Raw genomic sequence first — 19,042 nt, forward strand, 5'->3', positions numbered from 1 at the left:
ACATTGGTATTCTTCCTGCCTCTGATCTGGGCTCTGGGCTCCATGTCACCCCTCTCTTTACCTGCCAGCCTCTCCTCTGGATTGGCAGCTCCCAGGGGCAGGTGCCAAGCCTTGTTTATTCTGCTGCTCCAATGGTTAGCACAGTGCCTGGCACAGGAATACAATGCAAATGGTGGCCTAGTGGTGTGGGTGAGCCTGGTGGTGTGGGTGAGCAACAGCAGTCGGAAGACCCCCTCTCCCAGCCGCTCAGCATCTGTGCAGCCTAGAGCTCCACCCTTAGTAGTTTCTCTGGGCAGGGTGGCTATATCATTTGTGGAGCCCAGTGCAAAATGAAAGGAGCCCTGGTGGCCCAGTGGTTAAGCACTCTGCTGCTAACCAAAAGGTCAGTGGTTCGAACCCACCAGCCACTTTGCGGGAGAAATATGTGGCCATCTGCTTCCACAAAGATTACAGCCTTGAAAACCTTATGAGGCAGTTCTACTCTGGCCTATAGGGTTGCTATGAGTTGGAATTGACTAGACAGCAACAGGATTTTTTTTTTTAGTGCAAAACAAAAATGTGGGGCTCTTTGCTAACAAATTAAGAATTTCAAAGCAGCAACAACAGAGCTTTAAACCAAGGGCAGAGCCCTTCTGAGCACCAGGCCCTGTACAGCTGTACAGATTGCATGTCTGTGCCATGGCCCTGCCTTTGGATTTTGAAGGTTAGCCTCCTTAAGCGTCTCCTACTAAAATATCCCAGTTCTTGCCTGCTGTGGGGCAATGTCTGTAATGTGGTCACACTCAGCGGATGAGCAGCAGCTCCCCAGCTAGGAAAGAGCTTCAGAAAATTCTGGATCCGAGGGGCAGGGATGCGGCCGTTCTTTCAGATAGGCTAGCGAAGCTTTGGTTAAATGCTTTAAAAAGACCCCAGGGAGGTTCTCCTTCAGGATGAGTCTTGAAACCACAGCTCCACAATCCTCTGCCCTGCCCTTTAGCCTGTTATTCAAGTCAGTCTATCTTTGGAAGTGTACGTATTAAGCACCCACTATGAATCTACTCGACGGCACAGGGTATGTGCAAGATTGAAAATCTTGGTTGCATAGTGGTTAAGAGCTACGGCTGCTAACCAAAAGGTCAGCAGTTCAAATCCAGCAGGCACTCCTCGGAAACCCTATGGGGCGGTTCTACTCTGTACTATAGGGTTGCTGAGTCAGAATCAACTCGATGGCAACCGGTTTGGGTTTTTTTTTTTAATATGCAGGAATATGGCAGTGACCAGAATAGATGGAGTCTCTGCCCTCCTCAAGCTGACATTGTATGGGGAAGACAGACAATAAATATAAATAAAAGACAAATATACAGCATAATGTCAGGTAGTGCTAAGAGCTATCTGGCAAAAAAAGAAAGGGGGGGGAGAGATAGAGAGTAGGGTGGGGTGTCATGCTAGAAAGGGTGTTTAGGGAAGGCATCCCAGGAGAGGTGCCTTCTGAGCCAATACCTGGATGAAGTGAAGGACCAGCCATGCCAGGATCTGTGAGAAGAGTGCTCCAGGCTGAGGGAACAGCAAGTGCAAAGGCCCTGAGCCAGGAATGTAACTGGCGAAGCCAGGAAGGGGGCAGGCAGGGGGAGTGTGGGAGGAAATGAGATCAGAGGGGTCATGCAGGCTCAGATCAGGCAGGGGCTTGCAGGCTAAGTAAGGAGTTCTGGATCGGTACCACTTGGCCAGAGGGCGAGAGCTCATTAGTATAACTGACAGCAGGCTGTCATCCCCCAGGCCCCAGGTGACTCCTAACTACTTTCTAAACTCTGCACCCTGAGCTTCTGTGTTTCAGCAGAGCCTCCTGGGAGCCATGGCAAGAGGAAGGGGACATGGGAAGTGAGAATCTCTCATTCTGCAGGTTTGATCCTATCTTCTGCTGGGACTTGGGTCCATTGCTTCAACTCTCAGAATCTCAGACTTCTCTGTAGCAAGCTGGCAGCATTGTCTGGAGGGCTAATGATGTACAGCACCTAGTAGGAAGTCACTCGGAAAAGATCAGCCCCAATTGTCACCAGTTTTACCTTTCCAGGGCATTCACTACTGGCTTCAATCACAGCATCACTAGAGTTCTGATGTCCCCACCCTCACAGGGGAACGATAATGATGTGTCCGTGTGCATTGTCGTCAAGTTTTCTTCCTGGGGGAGGAAAGGAAAGGGAACTGACATTTATTCAGCACCAACACCCTGCCTGGCACCTAGTTCACATGATTGAATACTGTCCTGCAGCAAGGCTGGGGAGTGGGCACCGTTGTCCCCATTTCATTGGTGAGGAAGCTGAGGCTCAGAGGGGCTCAGAGACGTAGTGGCACAGCTAGTACGCGGCAGTGCCAGTATTCCAGTCCAGGCAGCCGTGTGGATAGCCTGGTGGAGCTGGAGGCCACCTGGCTGCCCCTCCCGTGGGTTTCCTGGGAAGGAGACTCAAGGACCAATGGTATGGGCTTGGCTGGGCTCGGGCCTGATGGGGGAAGCCTAAATCGTGCCTGTTTCTTCCAGGGAAGTTAGACAAGTGCCTGCTACATGTCTGTTTCCCCATTTATAAAATGGGGAGAATAACAGTAGCTGCCCCATGGAGTCCCCGGGTGGTGGAAATGGTTCACGCACTCACTGCTGACTGACACATTGGAGATTTGAGTCCACCCTCAAACCTTGGAAGAAAGCTTTGGCAATCTGCTTCTGAAAAATCAGCCATTGAAAACCCTATGGAGCACAGTTCCAGTCTGATACACATGGGGTGGCCATGAATCAGAATCAGTTCTATGGCAACTGGACCCCGTAGGGTCATTGTGAGATAGAAACGAGATAACCCGCCTGTGCACCTAGGACAGGCCTGCCACACGTTAATTACTTGAACAACCTTAAGTATCATATTATTGGAAGGTGGCAAAGTAGCATTTTCTTAGTAGTGCCTTCTGAATCAAACCCTCCAAGCCTACCCTTCCCTGGTTGCCCCAAAGACAGTGAACTTGGTAAAGACTTAGCTGTGGGGGAACCCCTTCTGCAGCAGATTGTATTTTCCAAAATGGCCAAAGTGGTCTTTCCCTCCCACATGGTCTTACACACTACGACCTTGCCCTCCTCTTCAAGAGGTCAAGTCTAATCCCCTCCCCCACTTGAGTTGGGGGCAGAAACCATGCTGTTTACATTCTGAGCTTGGCCAGAAAAGGCCATGTAGCTTCTCTCTGATTCCCTGGATGCTGTCTCAGTGGAAGCCAGCTGCCATGTAAGAAGTCCAAGTACACTGGGACAGTCATGCTGGGGAGACCATGGATAGGCACCAGATGTGCATCTTGCCAGTGAAGTTGTACTGGACCCTCCAGACCAGCCCACCCACCAGCTGACGCCATGTGGAGCAAAAGAGCTGTCCAGCAGAGCCCTGCCTAGGTTCCCTGACAAGAGGCCTCACTAAAAAGAAGGCCCTCACTGGCTAGGGCAGCAGTGCAGAGGGGCGGGTGGGGAGACGCCCACAGAGGGGTCAGCTGCAGTCGGCTTCCAGGCAGGCTGAGGCCTTATCCTGCTCTTAGGGTTCCACTTGCTCCCACAGGGCCTAACCTGAACAGAGGGAAGGGGCCACTCGGGGCAGGGAAGACCCCAGGGACAACCTCCAGCCTGCTGTTCTTCATGGCCTCTGTCAGGGAACTGGGGAGGGGTGTCATCCATCTCAGGGCTCACTTGCTTCTGAGAGACCCAGCCAGACCACAGGGACTGGCAGCCCTGCCCTCAGGGAAACAGGTGAGAATGTCATGGCCAGGGCATCCTCCACACAGGCTTTCATGGCCACTGCCAGCTGTGTCACCCCAAATTGCAGACCCTAAGCCCTGACTCCCCTTCTCCTTGGTGACATAAAATGGGGTGGGGTAGACTTCAGGAAGAGGAGATGCCTCAGTGATATGTGTTGTGTGCTGCTGGGAGGGCTGGAAGAGCCAGTAGGGCTTCTCTAGCACTTCCTAGCCAGTCTACTGGGGTGGAGCCAGGACACTAGAAGGGGTCAGGGACCTCCAGGGCACCAGAGACTTGCCCTTGTCTGTGCTGGTAATTGAGGTGGGAGGCTTTCTGATGGGAGTTTATACTGAGTCCAAGGTTCTGTGTACTGACCCCAAACTCCTTCTAATGTCACCATTTGCTCAACAGAAAGGCCTATAGCTAAGGAATTCCTGGATGGACTTCCCTAGTGTCAGTCTGTGTCAGCTCAGCATTCACTTATTCATTCATTCATTCAAGAGTGCCGAGCACCAGAGGCACCAAGGTGAATGGGCCCGGGGCCACTCACAAGAGCTGAGTGTGCCCATCTCTTCCCAAGTTGCGTTAGCTCATAATTGGCCATGGTGGAGATATTTACACCACAGATAATGCCAAACATTTGAAGATGCCCCTAGCCGTCCCTAGAACCATTTATTAAACATTTATTTACCAGCACACCACCAGACATGGCTTCTTTCTGCCAGGAGCTCTGAGTCCTCTTGAGGGAGACAGACCTTGCATGACCCGTATCCCCTCCACAGACCCCAGGTCCTCAACACTGAGGACCGGTCAGGTTTACACAAGAAGGTGATCTATCTTGTCTCTTGCTGCTCTGATGGTTAACATATATTCTGGCTCTGTATTCTTTTTCCACACAATCCTAGGTTAGTAGTATTCTTCCCATTTCATTGCTGGGCAAACTGAGACCTCTGAAGGTCAAAGGCCTTGCTAAAAGTCTTTGGGGGCAGAATGAGAATCAATCTCAGATCCTTTGGGTTGAAGGACCTTAGAAATCCTGCCTCGAGATTGTTCGTTGCTCAAGGAAGCTATGAAGCCCTAGAGTGGGGAGGGGACTTGCATGTTGCCTCCAGGCATACAACAAATTAGAGATAAAGGCAGGATGGAAATTCAGGACCCCAACCCCTGGCTGGCACTACTCACAGCCCTGCCTTGCCCCTAGGATTCTGTCAGTGGCCACGTCCCCCTTCTGACAGAGTACTTGGTTCCTAGAATGTGGCCTACCTGCCCCTCACCATGTGGCTGGTTTCTATGTAGAATCAGATAAAGGGGTCACCTCACTCGGTCCCTGACCTGGGCCTCTGCTTTGGGAAGCAACACCCACGAAGCTGCTGGACTTTGTATTCTGCTTATCTCTATGTGGGGTCAGTATTTGCCATTTAAGTGGAGGCCATTCACTCTGTGTTGGAGGTTTTGCATTTTGCCCTGTATTTTGGATTCTGTAAGGGAGATTTGGAGTCGGGGAGGTGATCTGGAGCTCCCAGCAGCCACTGGGATGAGAGTGGCCTGGGGCAGAGATGGAACCTGCCTACGGTTCTCCCTGCCATTTCTTTTCCACCACTTCATGCATACTCATATTTATACACATATGCTTACTCACATTCATATCTATTTTGTTTTTAAACTTAAATGCCAACCTCTTGCTAGGAGCTACTAGGTCTGAGAAGAACAGAGGTGCATCAGCATGGTCTGTGTGGCAAAGACAGCTACACTTCTGGCCAGAACTCACACTCATTTTCTCTATTTCCAGGGCTCCCCGCTAGATTACAGTTCCCAGCATCCACTGCACTTAGATGTGTCCACATGAGTGTTTTGGCCAATAGCACAGAGGCAATAGGAGCCCTAGTGGTGCAGTGGCTAAAATGCTCGACTGCTAGCCAAAAGGCCAGTGCAGTGGTTCGATCCCACCAGCAGCTCCTTGAGAGAAAGACGTGGCAGTCTGCTTCTGTAAAAATTTACAGCCTTGGAAACTATATGGGGGAGTTCTAATCTGTTCCATAGGGTCTCTATGAGTCAGAATTGACTTGGTAGCAATGGGTTTGGTTTTTTTTTTTTTTTCACAAAATTTTTTTTTATTGAACTTTGGATGAAGGTTTACAGAACAAACTAGTTTCTCATCAAACAGTATATGCATTATTCTAAGACATTGGTTAACAACCCCATGACATGTCAACACCCCCCTTTCTCAACCCTGGATTCCCTATTACCAGCTTTCCTCTTCCTTCCTGCCTTCCAGGCCCTGCCCCATGGCTGGTGCGCCCCTTTAGTCTTATTTTGTTCCACGGGCCTCTTCAATATTTGGCTGAAGGGTGAACCTCAGCAGTGGCCTCATTACTGAACTGAAAGGGTGTCAGGGGTCCATACTCTTGGGTTTGGTTTTTGGACATAGGCAAAAGAAATGAATGCCTCATCCCAGGCTTGACTCAAAATTATTCCCCACGCTCTCTCGTCTTCTCTGTCTTCCATTTGGAAACAGCTCCAGTGGCAAGTCCCAAGGCTGTACTGTCCAAGCTGGTAGCCACTAGCTACATGTGCCTATTTAAATGCAAGTTAACTGAGATGAAGTAAAATGAACAATTCGGTTCCTCAGTAGTACTAGCTGTGTTTCAAATGTTCAATAGCCACATATGCACAGAAATCATAGAAATTTCTGTTGGGCAATGCTACTCCAAAGTCCTAGGGTCCTGAGCTCATGCAAGGTCACCCACCAACCAGGGATACCCACGTTGACTTTTGTGTGTGAGAGAAATAAACTTTTATTAAGAATTGAGGATATTTTTCTAACTAGATAAATTGTTAACTTTGGTGAAGGGTAAGACAGTACACGATACTGGGGAAGCCAGTACAACTTGACCAAGACAAGGTCATGGAAGCTTCATAGACACATCTAAACTCTCTGAGGGATTGAATTACTGGTCTGAATGCTGGGGACCATGGCTTCAAGGGACATCTAACTCAACAGGAATAACACAGTTTATAAAGAAAATGTTCTACATCCTACTTTGGTAAGTAGAATCCGGGGACTTAAAAGCCTGTGAGTGGCCACCTAGGATATTCCATTGGTCCCACCCCGTCTGGAGCAAGGAAGAATGAAGAAAACCAAAGACACAAGGGAAAGATTAGTCCAAAAAACTGATGGACCACAACCTACCACAGCCTCTACCAGTCCAGCACAACTAGATAGTGCCTGGCTACCACCACCAACTGCCCTGACAGGGATCACAATAGAGGGCCCTGAACAGAGCTGGAGAAAAATGTAGAACAAAATTCAAATTCACAAAAGAAGACCAGACTTACTGGTTTGACAGGGACTGGAGAAACCCCAAGAGTATATCCCCACACACTCTTTTAGCTCAGTACTACAGTCACTCCTGAGGTTCACCCACCAGCCAAAGATTGTTGTTATGTGCTATCGAGTCGATTCCGACTCATAGCCAAAGATTAGACAGGCCCATAAAACAAAACTAGACTAAATGGACACACCAGCCCAGGGGCAATGACAAGAAGGCAGTAGGAGCCAGGAAAGCTGGTAATGGGGAGCCCAGGTTCGAGAAGGGAAGAATGTTGACATGTCATGGGGTTGGCAACCAATGTCGTAATGTGTATTGTTTAATAAGAAACTAATTTGTAAACCTTCATCTAAAGCACACATAAAAAAAGAACTGAGGGTGTGTTTGTTACGGCATATGTTACTTACGCTAATTCATACATATTCCTCAGCCTGAAGGTACAGTCTTTCTTAGTGCAGCTGTAACTGAAATACCCTAAGTGGGTAGCTTTAAAGAACAGACATTTACTTTCTCACAGTTTAGGAGGCTAAAAGTCTGGGTTCAGGACACCAGCTCTAGGGGAAGGCTCTTTCTCTGTCAGCTCTGGGGGAAGATCCTTGTTTCAACCTCTGTAGCCCCAGTGTTACGCAGTTTCTTGCTGATTCTCACGTGGATATTCTCTCATTTGTGCTCACTTTTTTCTGTGTCTAGTCTGCTCTTTTCCTAATACAGAAGTGATTCGGTTTAGGGCACACCCTACAGGGATATGTTTCATTAATACAACACACAAAGCCCTGTTCCCAAATGGGATTACATCTATAGGTATAGGTATAGGGATTAGGATTCCCATACATATTTTGGGGGGACACAATTCAATCCGTAAATGATGCCTGTTGCAGTCGAGTCGATTCCAACTTATAGTGACCCTGTAAGACAGCAGAACTGCTCCAGAGGGTTTCCAAGGCTATAATATTTACAGAAGTAGACTGCCACATCTTTTGCCAGTGGAGTGGGTGGGGGGTTCAAACCTCCAAACTTTCAAGCTCTTAACTACTGAGCCATCAGGGCTCCTTCCATAAAAGATAGTGAGAGGCGTTTTGCTTCTATTTTTCTCCCTTGCAGCCTAAAGCCTTCCTCTCCCTCCCTCCCAGTCTGCTCGCCTTCTTCTCTGGGGCAGACATAGGCAGATTTCTGCCCAATGTTCATTCCCTCTTCTTTGGAGACAGCACTCTGGTCCTTCTTTGGGGCCCCTATCTTCCCCAGTGCAAGTGGTTGGTGGCAGGTCGAGGGGGCGGGTGCTGATCTCATTGGTAAGGAAGGGGCATGTCTGAGGCTGAATCTTTTCCTTGACCACATTGATTAGTTCAGAGCATATGGGCATGTGACCTGAAATGCAAGACCAGTGAAAATGCAAGGGCTGTGGGGCTAATGGATAAAGACCTTTCCCCAGGGTTTCTCAGCAAGTGGGGCTGATCATCTTTCTCACCACCTGGGGAAAGCCTGCTGGTGAAAGGAGGCAACACAGAGGAAAATAAGACAAGACACAGAGGCTGATCCCCGAGGACACTGTATGTCTAAATCCAGATATCCCTGGCGACTCAGCTAAGGGAGCTAATAAATGCCCTTTAAGGCTTAACCCAGTTGGATTGGGTCTTGACTGATAAACTTTTCGTTTTATCAAGATGTTTTCTCAGGTAGAACGCAGATAAATTCATTTATATAGTGGTGTCAGTGACTGATAACAACTTAATAATTCATTCAATATACCCCTTTTGAATGCTAGAAGAATCAGAGCCTTAGGTTAAATGATGTATCTTTGATGGTGAATTTTTCAGGCAACTATTTGGAAACCCTGGTAGCATAGTGGTTAAAAACTACAGCTACTAACCAAAAGGTCGGCAGTTCGAATCCACCAGGCGCTCCTTGGAAACCGAATGGGGCAGTTCTACTCTGTCCTACGGGGGGTCGCTATGAGTCAGAATTTACTTGACAGCAACAGGTTTGGTTTGGTGTTTGGTTTATCAGTAGCAGTCGAGGGGGCACTTGGAGGTGAGGGTATTTTCAGAGTGAGAAACTTTATTGCGTCCATACACAGGCGAGAGAGAGAAGGGGTGTAGGGCGCTCTGGGCCCTTGGCCACTGATCGTGAGCAGCGAGAAGGGACAGACCCTAAAGATGAGATGGAGTGGGCAGAAAACTTAGAGACAGAGTAATGAGTCACTACAAAAGCCTCTGAAGACTGATAAAAACAAGTGATCCTTACATGGGTCATCAGGGTGGGGACAGCTGACCTGTACTGAAGGATATCTGGCCCCAGATCTCCTGGGGCCTATAGCCCATTGTTCCTGGGGCTGGGGTCTCCTCCCAGAGGGGCAGGCTGAGATCCCCCAGTTCAGGCCTAGGATCTGAGGCCCTGAGGTATGAGGATAGAACAACACCGGAGGCAGGAGACCCATGTCTGATACAAACTCATCTGGTGAACTTGGCCAGGTAGTTGCCCATATCTGGGTCTCATGTGCTGTTTCCACTAAAACAAGGGACTTTGGTTTGTTTGGTTTCGTATATTTTTAGCTACTGTACCAGTAAGGGTAACAGTAGAAAACAGGTGACCCACACTCAAAGTAGAGAACTTGAGGGCTTAATAAAGGAACTGTTTACAAAGTGAGACCAAGGCACCAAGAAGGACCTGTTCCTACCTCTAGCCCTAAATGGACAAGTGTGCAGAGAGCATTACTGAGCCCAGCAAGAGTGTGCTGAGCGATAGGCAAGTGTCCCTGCCGGATGGTGGCAATCACACAGTGGGCGAGCCCTCCTTCCCTCTTGCCAGTTCCCCACCCCCATCAAACCCACCTGAAGTCAGAAGACTTGGAGCCCTGAGTCAGGCTCACAGCACCAAGCACTCTCAGAGGAAGGGGAAGCAAAGTCTAGAAGGGCCTGCAGGAGGAAAGGAAGGGTGTTGAGCACACCTACTGCTCAGTGGTGCCTCCTGCAAGCCAAGGCTCCCTGCTAGACACTTTACAAATGTCAGCCCATGTCACCTGAATGAGCCTCAAAGAGGGCACTGACCTGCCCTGGGCCACAAAGGTCAGGATTCACACCCAGATATTTCTGGTTCCAAAGTCTGTGTTATTTCCATATTGCTCCACAGAGGTTATCACTAACATTCTCTCCACAGCCCACTGAGTTGTGGTGGGGGCTAACCCAAAGCAGACTCCAAGCTCCCAAATGGCCGAGACTGTTAAAAAGCTCTCCTTTCTTCACTGTGGGCTTCTGAGCAATCACATGGGGCCCAGAGCCCTCGTTCCTTACCCCGAACTCCACTGGCAGATGGATAAACAACACAGTACAAAAGCACACGTCTGCCAGGATGGAATCGCTGTCCAAACTCCCCGAGGCTGCTGTCCTGAGGTGCCCGGGGAGAGGCCTGCAGCTGGGTTAGCAGTCTGCCCTTTTGAAGGAGGCCAGCGAAGGTTTGAGGGAGAAAGCAGGGCCTGGGGATCCTGGGAACCCTGGAACACAAGGGACTCAAGGCAGTAGTCACCCAGAGGCCCCAGCAGGGTGCAACCTCCAGTGGTCAGGGCCACAAGGGCCCCAGGGAGCACTTGGTCCAGACAGACGGAGAATCCAGGGTAGTCTGAGTAGCAGGTCAGGGCTCTTTAGCAATCCTACCTGGGGTCCCCAGTCTCCCAGGGAACCCATTTAATGACAATGAGGAGGAAGAGAAGGCAGAGGGCCACAGAACAAAAGCTCTGAAGCCAGGTGCCTGGATTCTGATCCTGCTTCCAATACTAAGTTACTTCTTGATGCCTCTGTTTTCTCACCTGCAAAATGGGGATAAAAGCAGGACCTGTCTTCCAAGTGGAAACGAGTTGATACGCAGAAGGTTCTTAGGGACGTCTTGCACACACGGAGTCTGCACTGTACTTCAGGCACTGTCAGGAGTGCTGGGCCTGTGCTAACCCCATGACCCAAGCATCTCATTCAGCCACCACCCCCAACACACACACCTTGGATCTGCCTGTCTCCAAAGCCTGTGCTCAAAGCCCCTGAAGCTGCTGCCCCAGCCCATCTCTACTTGGGAGCCTACTACACACCCAGTCCATTTTCCAGGCTGGTCTTTTCTATAAAATTGTGGGCTATTCTCTTTGGAGAGACCACCTGTCACGGTGGAAGGAATCTGCACTTTCTTATTTGAAAAATGTACTTGTTAGGAAAGAAATACATGGAATATGTTAATGTGCTGGAAATGACACCCGGCACCAGCAAGGCCAACTGCCTTTTCTTCCCTGTGGGACCTACTGAATCTCTGGACGGTATAAAACCTAACCAAACCCATTGCTGTGGAGTGGATTCCAACTTATAGCACCCCTACAGGACAGAGTAGAACTACTCCATAGGGTTTCCAAGGAGTGGCGGCTGGTGGATTCAAACTGCCAGCCTTTTGGTTAGCAGCCAAGCTCTTAACCACTGCACCACCAGGGCTCCTAGGAACAGTATAAGTAGTGCTGATTAAAAATGCAGCTTCCTGGGTCCTGCCTCCAGGTTATTGAGTCAGACTGTGTAAGAGTGGGGCCCTGCAAGCCTTATTCTATAAAACACCTGAGGTGATCATAGGAAACGGTCAATGCTGGAATCTCTGCACCTCCAGACCAGGGGACAGGAACCAAGGGGGGCTGGAGAAGTCTGGGTGCTTGTAGGGCACGGTGTACAGTGCCCAGCCTTGGAATCGGACAGCCCTGGTCCAGAGCTGGGTGGATGACCTTGGACAAGTCACTTTATCTCCTGGAGACTCCCTTTCCTCTGTCAAATGCAGATAAAAACCCAGCCTGGAGGGCAGTTTATTGAGGCAGTCAAAATGAAATGATGTGTTCAGTGTCTGGCACACAGTTGGAGCCCCGGCCTCCACAGTGCCCTTTGGGTCTCCTTCCAGTGGTGCAGGGGAAATGAAAAGAGAAATGGTTTCCCCAACGGTGGTCCTCATCCCAGGTGCCCCTGGCCGGCTGGCAGTGGAGGGGTTAACAATGACTCTGTGGACCAAACAATAACTGGCCACGGAGGAGAACGGTGGAAACGCTGAACTGTGATGATGGAGCTGACAGGGGCTATTTTCGGAGCCCAACCACATGGAGTAATAGGATTGGAGCAGAGCAAGCGTGACCAGAGCCGATGTTCTCAGCTACCGAGGCAACGGCCAACCGGCTGTACCAAACACAACACTCCATGGCTTGTCTTTTTCCCCAGCGGGTTTTATCTTGACCTTCATGTGCACCACCCAGGCTAGCAGCTAGAAAAAGATTGCTTTTGATTTCCTCACTGCGGTGTGCATCAGACCTGTGCTCCCACACCCTTTGGCTCTAGCGCGATGCTCACTGCACAATGGGGAAACTGAGGCAGGAGGGGCCAAACAAGTTGTTGCAGAGGTTGCTGGAAAGGGAGCTCAGGATATCAGGCTCCAGCAATGGAGGAGAGGAATTCTAAGGCTTGCAGCCCCGGCCTTTGCTCTCACTTCCCCTCAATGTCCCCCACTCAGGGTGGAAGTGGGGCTAACTCCAGAACCCAGCTTTCTCTCTGTCCAGTGGTGCAGACTGGCTGGACGGCTGGGCTTATCTGTGCTCCTGCTGCAGCTCTGAGCCCTCTGCCCCTCTCTTGGTATCTCCTCCTCATCCCAGGCCCTCAACTCTCACATCCTCAAGGTCTCCATCCTTCTCCCTATCAAAGACCCCTGCTTGGGAGAGGATCCAGCTCTGTCGTTTACACTTGGAAACAAGTACATCAGTCTCTCCATTGCTCCACTCACTATTTACCATCGATTACTTGGAGCCCTGGTCGTGAAGTAGTTAAGGTCTCGGCTGCTAACCAAAAGGATGGCAGATGGACTCCACCAGCCGCTCCTTGGAAACTCTATAGGGCAGTTGTGTTCTGTCCTATAGAGTTGCTATGAGTGGATGTGACTCTAGGATAAGGGGTTTGTTTGTTTTTTACTTAAGCCAAAGCTTACCCTGAAGAGGAAGGCAGGGCCAACTCTTATCCTCAGGGCAAATACAACAATGTTGCTGGGGCATTATGACCTGCTTAGGAGGGACTAAGCCAAGAAACAGCTAAGTGCCTAAGTGTGTGCTGAGTGGTAAGAGGTGGGTGACCCCCCCAGGAGGCCTCTAATCTATACCAGCAGTTTAATTCCTTTTAATCTGAACACCTTTGTGACATAGGTATGATTGTTCTCGAGTCACAGATGGAGAGACAGGCTCTACAGGCGTTTGGCCACTCACTAGGAAGTGGCCAGGCTCCTCTGCCCTCTCCCCCAGATGCCAGGGGCTCCTGAGGCTCAGATGGGGGTCACCTGCACACGCTCCGTGTCTGGCCTAGAGCTCTTACCAGGACCTCCCTGGGGCCTGGGCAACGTACATCACAGAATAAGACTCTCAAAGAGTGGGGGTGTGCTTGGTTTTTTCTTTTCTTTTTTTTTTTTTTTTCTGTTCCTTGTACATGAATGCTCCCTTTATACATCAAGTACAATGCCTGGAGGGTTCCTCTAAGCTGTGTAGGATAGAAAGGACACAGACTGTGGTCAGAGGAGGCGTTGGGGCGGGACAGTGAGAGACACCAGCGGGGAGAAGGTCCCACTGAGAGTGCTGCCCAGTCCTACAGGGGCCAGCGCCATTGGTTCCCTCAAGAGAGCAAAGCCAGCCCTGGGAAGCTGTGACCTTTGAAAAGTCCTAAAAGAGACAGAGTGCACTTGAACTAGAAAGTGTAACTCTCACTTGCCCAGCAAAATGAGGTCAGGTAAAGGAAATAGAGGCGCGGTGCTATTTTGTGTGCGCATCCGATTGAGCATTGTGTACGTTTCGATATCCTGGTCCCCCGCATGCGCGCGTCAAAAGCAACCCTTGGGGACACCGGCTGTGGAGCAGACCTTGTGGCAATGTCGCCGGCAGCTGGGTCCGAGTTGACCCCAAAGCTATTCCCGAGGGGCACGTTGGCTGAACAAATCGAGAGTGTAAACAGGCTTGCAGGGGGATTGTTTAAACGCTTTAGGCAAACAAAGTTCCCCAGCGCCCCGGGACTTCCCTGGAAGTACCTATTGACAGGCAAACAAAGGACGTGCTAATTTTTTCCATTCACCGAGACCCCGCCCCTCGGACCCTTCTCCCTGCCCCGGAGTCCTGCAGCCACCATCTCTAACCTTGAGAAAGCTTCCACGCTGAGAATTCGGGCCTCGGTTCCCCATCCTCTCCCCTCCCCTCCCCCCAATGAGGGCAAATTAATGAGGTGCCCGTGTGGATCCCCGCCCCCCGCCTCTGGTTTAAGGTGCACCAGAGGTCAGAGTCGCAGCAGAGCGGCCCGGGGCCGTCGGGCTGGTCCAGAGCAGGAAGAAAGGGCTGATACGGGCTTTATGTTTCTATTAATACCCGAGCACGAAGGCACGGTGACTCATTCTCGTCGTGCCCCGGTGCTCCGCAGCCGCTCCTTCCCTGGTCGCAGCCCGGGCCAGGCCCCAGGGCTCGCCAGCTCCGCCCGCCTTTGGCCATAGTGTGGACGCGGGCCACATCCACTGAGGCAGAACCTCGGGGCTGGCCCCGGAAACAGCATTTTTAATAGGCATCTGCGGTGATTTTCCTCCAGCACACTGGAGTTGAGCAACCGCTGGCCCCTGTCGGTACTGGACATTAGCCTTGATGCTTCAGTGAACGAATATTGAGGGAATAAATGGCAGAAGGAAGGACCCAGCCTGTAGTCTTGGTGCAGGGGGGCCTGCAGCCAGCTCTGTCACCAACGGGCAGCCTGACCTTGAGCCAAGCCTGCACCTCATTTCCCCACAGTGAAGTGGGTTGGAGGCGTTAAGGAGACACTCTGGGGCCCCTGGGGTGTGCAAACCCTTAAAGCTCTAGGCCCCTAACTGAAACTTTAGAGGTTCAAGTTCATTCAGAGGCACCTGGGAAGAAAGGCCTGGCTATCTACTTCTGAAAAATCACCTTCTGGAAACCCCACGGAGCACAGCTCTACTCTGACACACATGGGTCACCATGAGTCAGAAGGGACTCAGGGGCCACTGGTGTTTTGTTGCTGTCATTTTTAATGAGATGCCTGATACTGGAAGATAAGAGTAGGTGTGAGAGACATATAAACTGCTTTACTGTGGTGGAATTTACAAACAATAAAATTCACTGTGTTAAGTGTACAAGTCAATGACTGCACCATATTTTATTGTACACAGCTTTAATAGTTGTTGTTATTTGCCATAGTCTGCCCCAACTCACGGATCACCATTAGTAACCGTAGAAGTAGTAGTAATTTTTCTTTCCTCTACCTGCCTAAGTTGTCCTAGGCAGGACCCCTGGGGGCCGGGCTCCTGCTGGCCCGAGTCTGAACCCTTTTCCTAAACATGAACCCAAGTGTGACCCCTGAGCTCTGGGTCACTGAAAACAAGTCCCTCATTTCATGCTGGCTTCCCTCCCTTTGTCTACTGTAGGAGGACCACAGGAGGCTAGCCCTGCACTGCAGAGATCCTTAACTGCTCAAGGCTCTTCGGGTCGTCACCTCCCCCACCCGTCCGCCCCAGCAAGGTCCTGCTGCCCTGCTGGTCCTCAGAGGGCATTCGCTCCTAAATAGGTAGTGGCAGGAATAGCAGGGACAGGACTGCTGGGCTCCTCCACTGCCATGCTCTCCACCATCCTGCCTTCACCCTGACCCCCACAGGGAGCTGCAGGGAGTGTCCTGCCCTTTCTCAGGGGCTCCTTGATGTGACATCTGGGCTGCGGTGGCCAGTCCCCGGAGGATCTTGATTCAGAGGTGGGAGGGGGCTCCAGGGACACAGCAATGCCCAGCACCCCTTCTGGCAGGTGCTGCTGAGTTATTTTTACTTCAAGGCGTCCTTCAGCAGCTAAAACAGTCTCCTCTTCCCTCCTTTCCTTGGGCCTTAATCTCTGAGCTGACCGTGCCCACTGGCCTGGCTCAGGTTGGTCAGCCTGCACCCCTGCACCTGTACGACACTGTGTGTGCATGCACGCAGGAGTGTGTGCACGTGTGCGTGTCTGCATGTGTCTGCAGCACTCTGTGTGGGTGTGTGCATGCATGCAGGGGTGTGTGCATGTGTATATGGCCACAGGATCCTGTGTACATGCTACATGCATGTGTGTATGTGCACATGTGTCTGCAGGGCAGGACTGTGTGTGCTGCATGCCTGCAGCCATGTACTCATGTGTCTGCAGGACTACGTGTACCACATGCATGCAGCGATATGTGCCCATGTGTATATGTGCACGTGTCTGAATGTGCAAGAGCAAAAGTCTGCAAAGACACTGTTGTACATGAGTATGATCTCCAGTGTGCACACAGACATATGCCCGAATACAGGACCTTATACACGTGGAGGTGTAAGGGAGTGTGTACAAGAGAATTCTGTTTATGCAAACTCTTTGATGATGCCAGGTGAATACGAACAGCTGTCAAAATGCAGACTGCCAAGATTCCCTGATTGTGTCAGTGAAATAGCAACTCCTGCCTACAGGGTTGCCTTAAGCCCTTGGTTTTTCTGACTCCTCATGAATATTAATAAATCTACTATACCCTGACAAGGCTCCAGACTAAGCACCTTGCTGCACTATCTCATCTAATCACAACAACAACAGACTCTTAGTGACCCTATAGGACAGAGTAGAACTGCCTCATAGGGTTCCCAAGGAATGGCTGGTAGATTTGAACTGCTGACCTTTTGATTAACAATCAAATGCTTAACCACTCACAACCAGGGCCCCACACACCCTTAGGATACATTATTATTCCCATTTTACAGATGAAGAGCCCAAGGCTCAGAGAATAATAACTTGAAGTGACAGAACCAGACCTACCTGGTTCTAAAGTCTTTGCTCCATGTTGCTACTAAATGCTGTCTATAAAAGGATTCGAAACACACACACACACACACACACACACAATCATTTTAATAGTTCAGGCCCAGTGCCAGTGGGTTGATATTATTGTCTGTGAGGACACCTGGGGTATAGTCTTTGCTGGGGAGGTCCCAGAAGGAGGAGGGCTGGCCTTGAGTGCAAATGCCAGGAAGTGTGCCCAAAGGGTGGGCAGGCAGGCAGGTAGCCTTAGAGCTCTGGGGAGAGCCTCGGGAATGATACTGGGCTGAACATCTCCCTGCACCCACAGGGCAAGCTGGGCCTCTGCTTAGAGGACCCTGAATCTAGCCCTGAGCCCTCAGCTGGAGCCCGGTGCCACACATAAGCCAGAATGGGAAGGCCTCCCTTGCCCTTACCTGAGCCCGCGCCAGCCTTGGAGAGACCCTGTCATGCCCTCATCACATTCTCCTCGACAGAACTGAGCTGCCACGTGGAGGGGGTAGGAGAGGGGGAGGTGCTCAGCCTAGGAGCCCCTTGCAAAATAAGCAGCCTTGTTTTGTGTTGTTGAACCAAAGAGACTTGCAAAGCTACTAAACCTCCCTTCTCTTCCATTGGCAATAAAACTAATTAGCCCTGGAGACGGTTGGGGCTGTAAAGCCAGCTTCCAGAACCCCTTCAGGAGGTATCCAGGGTCATCACAGTCATAAATCAGTGTGTGGTGAGGCCTGGCCTCGGCTCCTGTGACTGGGTCAGATGGGCCAGGAAAGCACCCTGACGGGTCCCAGGTGTTGGCCCTCTTCTCACACCACCCCACTGAAGACCCATGAGTCCCCTGCCAGAAGCTGCTTTACGCCTGTTCTAGAAGAGGAAGGGCCTCCTCCCTTGAAGAAATCAATGAAGAAGTATGGGGAGGTGTTTAAGCGCCCCCTTGTTCCTCCACCTCTCTCTCTGTGTCTTGGTACTGGGGAGAAATGCTTCATGAGGAGCCCTGGAAGTGGGAACGGGGGGACGAAGGGTCTTTGCTGCCTCCACAGCAAAAAGGACACATTTGGGGCTTTTTAGACCCTTGGCTTCTCCAGCATTCCAGCCTCGCCTCTCCTCATACATGTTCAGGACTGCAGCTCCAAGTCCACTTGGGCAGGAGGCCCACACCCCTGCAAGGGGCCTAGATGAGGGCTCAGGGACCTGGGACTCTGGGCTGCCTTGGCTTTGCACCAAGCGGCTGGTGATCTTGGGCAATGTCCCTGCACTCTCTGGCCCCAGGTCCTGGCCGCCTGGGCTACACACGCATTCATCTAGGAGAAAATGACTACCAGCTTTGTACTTGAGGGTTCAGAGGGCCTGTCTCCATCTCTTGTCCTCAAACACTGCAGCTATTACCTTGGGGAGGTGGTGACCCAGACGCAGAGGGAAGTCATGGTTCTGACCCTGGATTTGCCCTCACCTCCAGTGCAAGTTTAGGCCCTCCGGGAAACAGACGCTGAGATAGAGTCAGCGGTCCTGTGACCTATTGCCGTTGAGTCAATTCCGACTCATAGAGACTCTACAGGACAGAGAAGAACTGCCCCATGGGGTTTCCAAAGAGCGGCTGGTGCATTTGAACTGCCAACCTTTTCCTTAGCAGCCTAACTCTTAACCACTGTACCATCAGGGCTCCAGAGTTAGCAGTGCCAGGGGTTTATTGGGGGGTCATCCTGGGAAAGATAAAAGGAGAAAGGAGCAGGATTGAGCAGAGAGATCCTCAGGCTGTGGTGCAGATATGACAAGTCCTCTGTCAAACCTGAAGATAGCGCTGGAGCAAAGATCCCCTCTGTTATGAATTGAATTGTGTCCCCAAAAATGTGTGTCAACATAGCTAGGCCATGATTCCCAGTATTGTGTGGTTGTCCACCATTTTGTGATCTGATATGATTATCCTATGTGCTGTAAATCCTAACCTCTATGATGTCAGTAAGGCAGGGTTAGAGGCAGTTATGTTAATGAGACTGGACTCAATCTACAGGATTAAGCTGTATTTTGAGTCAATCTCTTTTGAGATACAAAAGAGAGAATCAAACAGAGAAGAGAGGGAACTTCTACCACCAAGAAGGGTGCAACAGAGCACATTCTTTGGACCTATGGTCCCTGCGCCGAGAACCCCCTAGACCA

Source organism: Elephas maximus, chromosome 6, assembly GCF_024166365.1.
Source record: "Elephas maximus indicus isolate mEleMax1 chromosome 6, mEleMax1 primary haplotype, whole genome shotgun sequence".
Taxonomy (NCBI): domain Eukaryota; kingdom Metazoa; phylum Chordata; class Mammalia; order Proboscidea; family Elephantidae; genus Elephas; species Elephas maximus.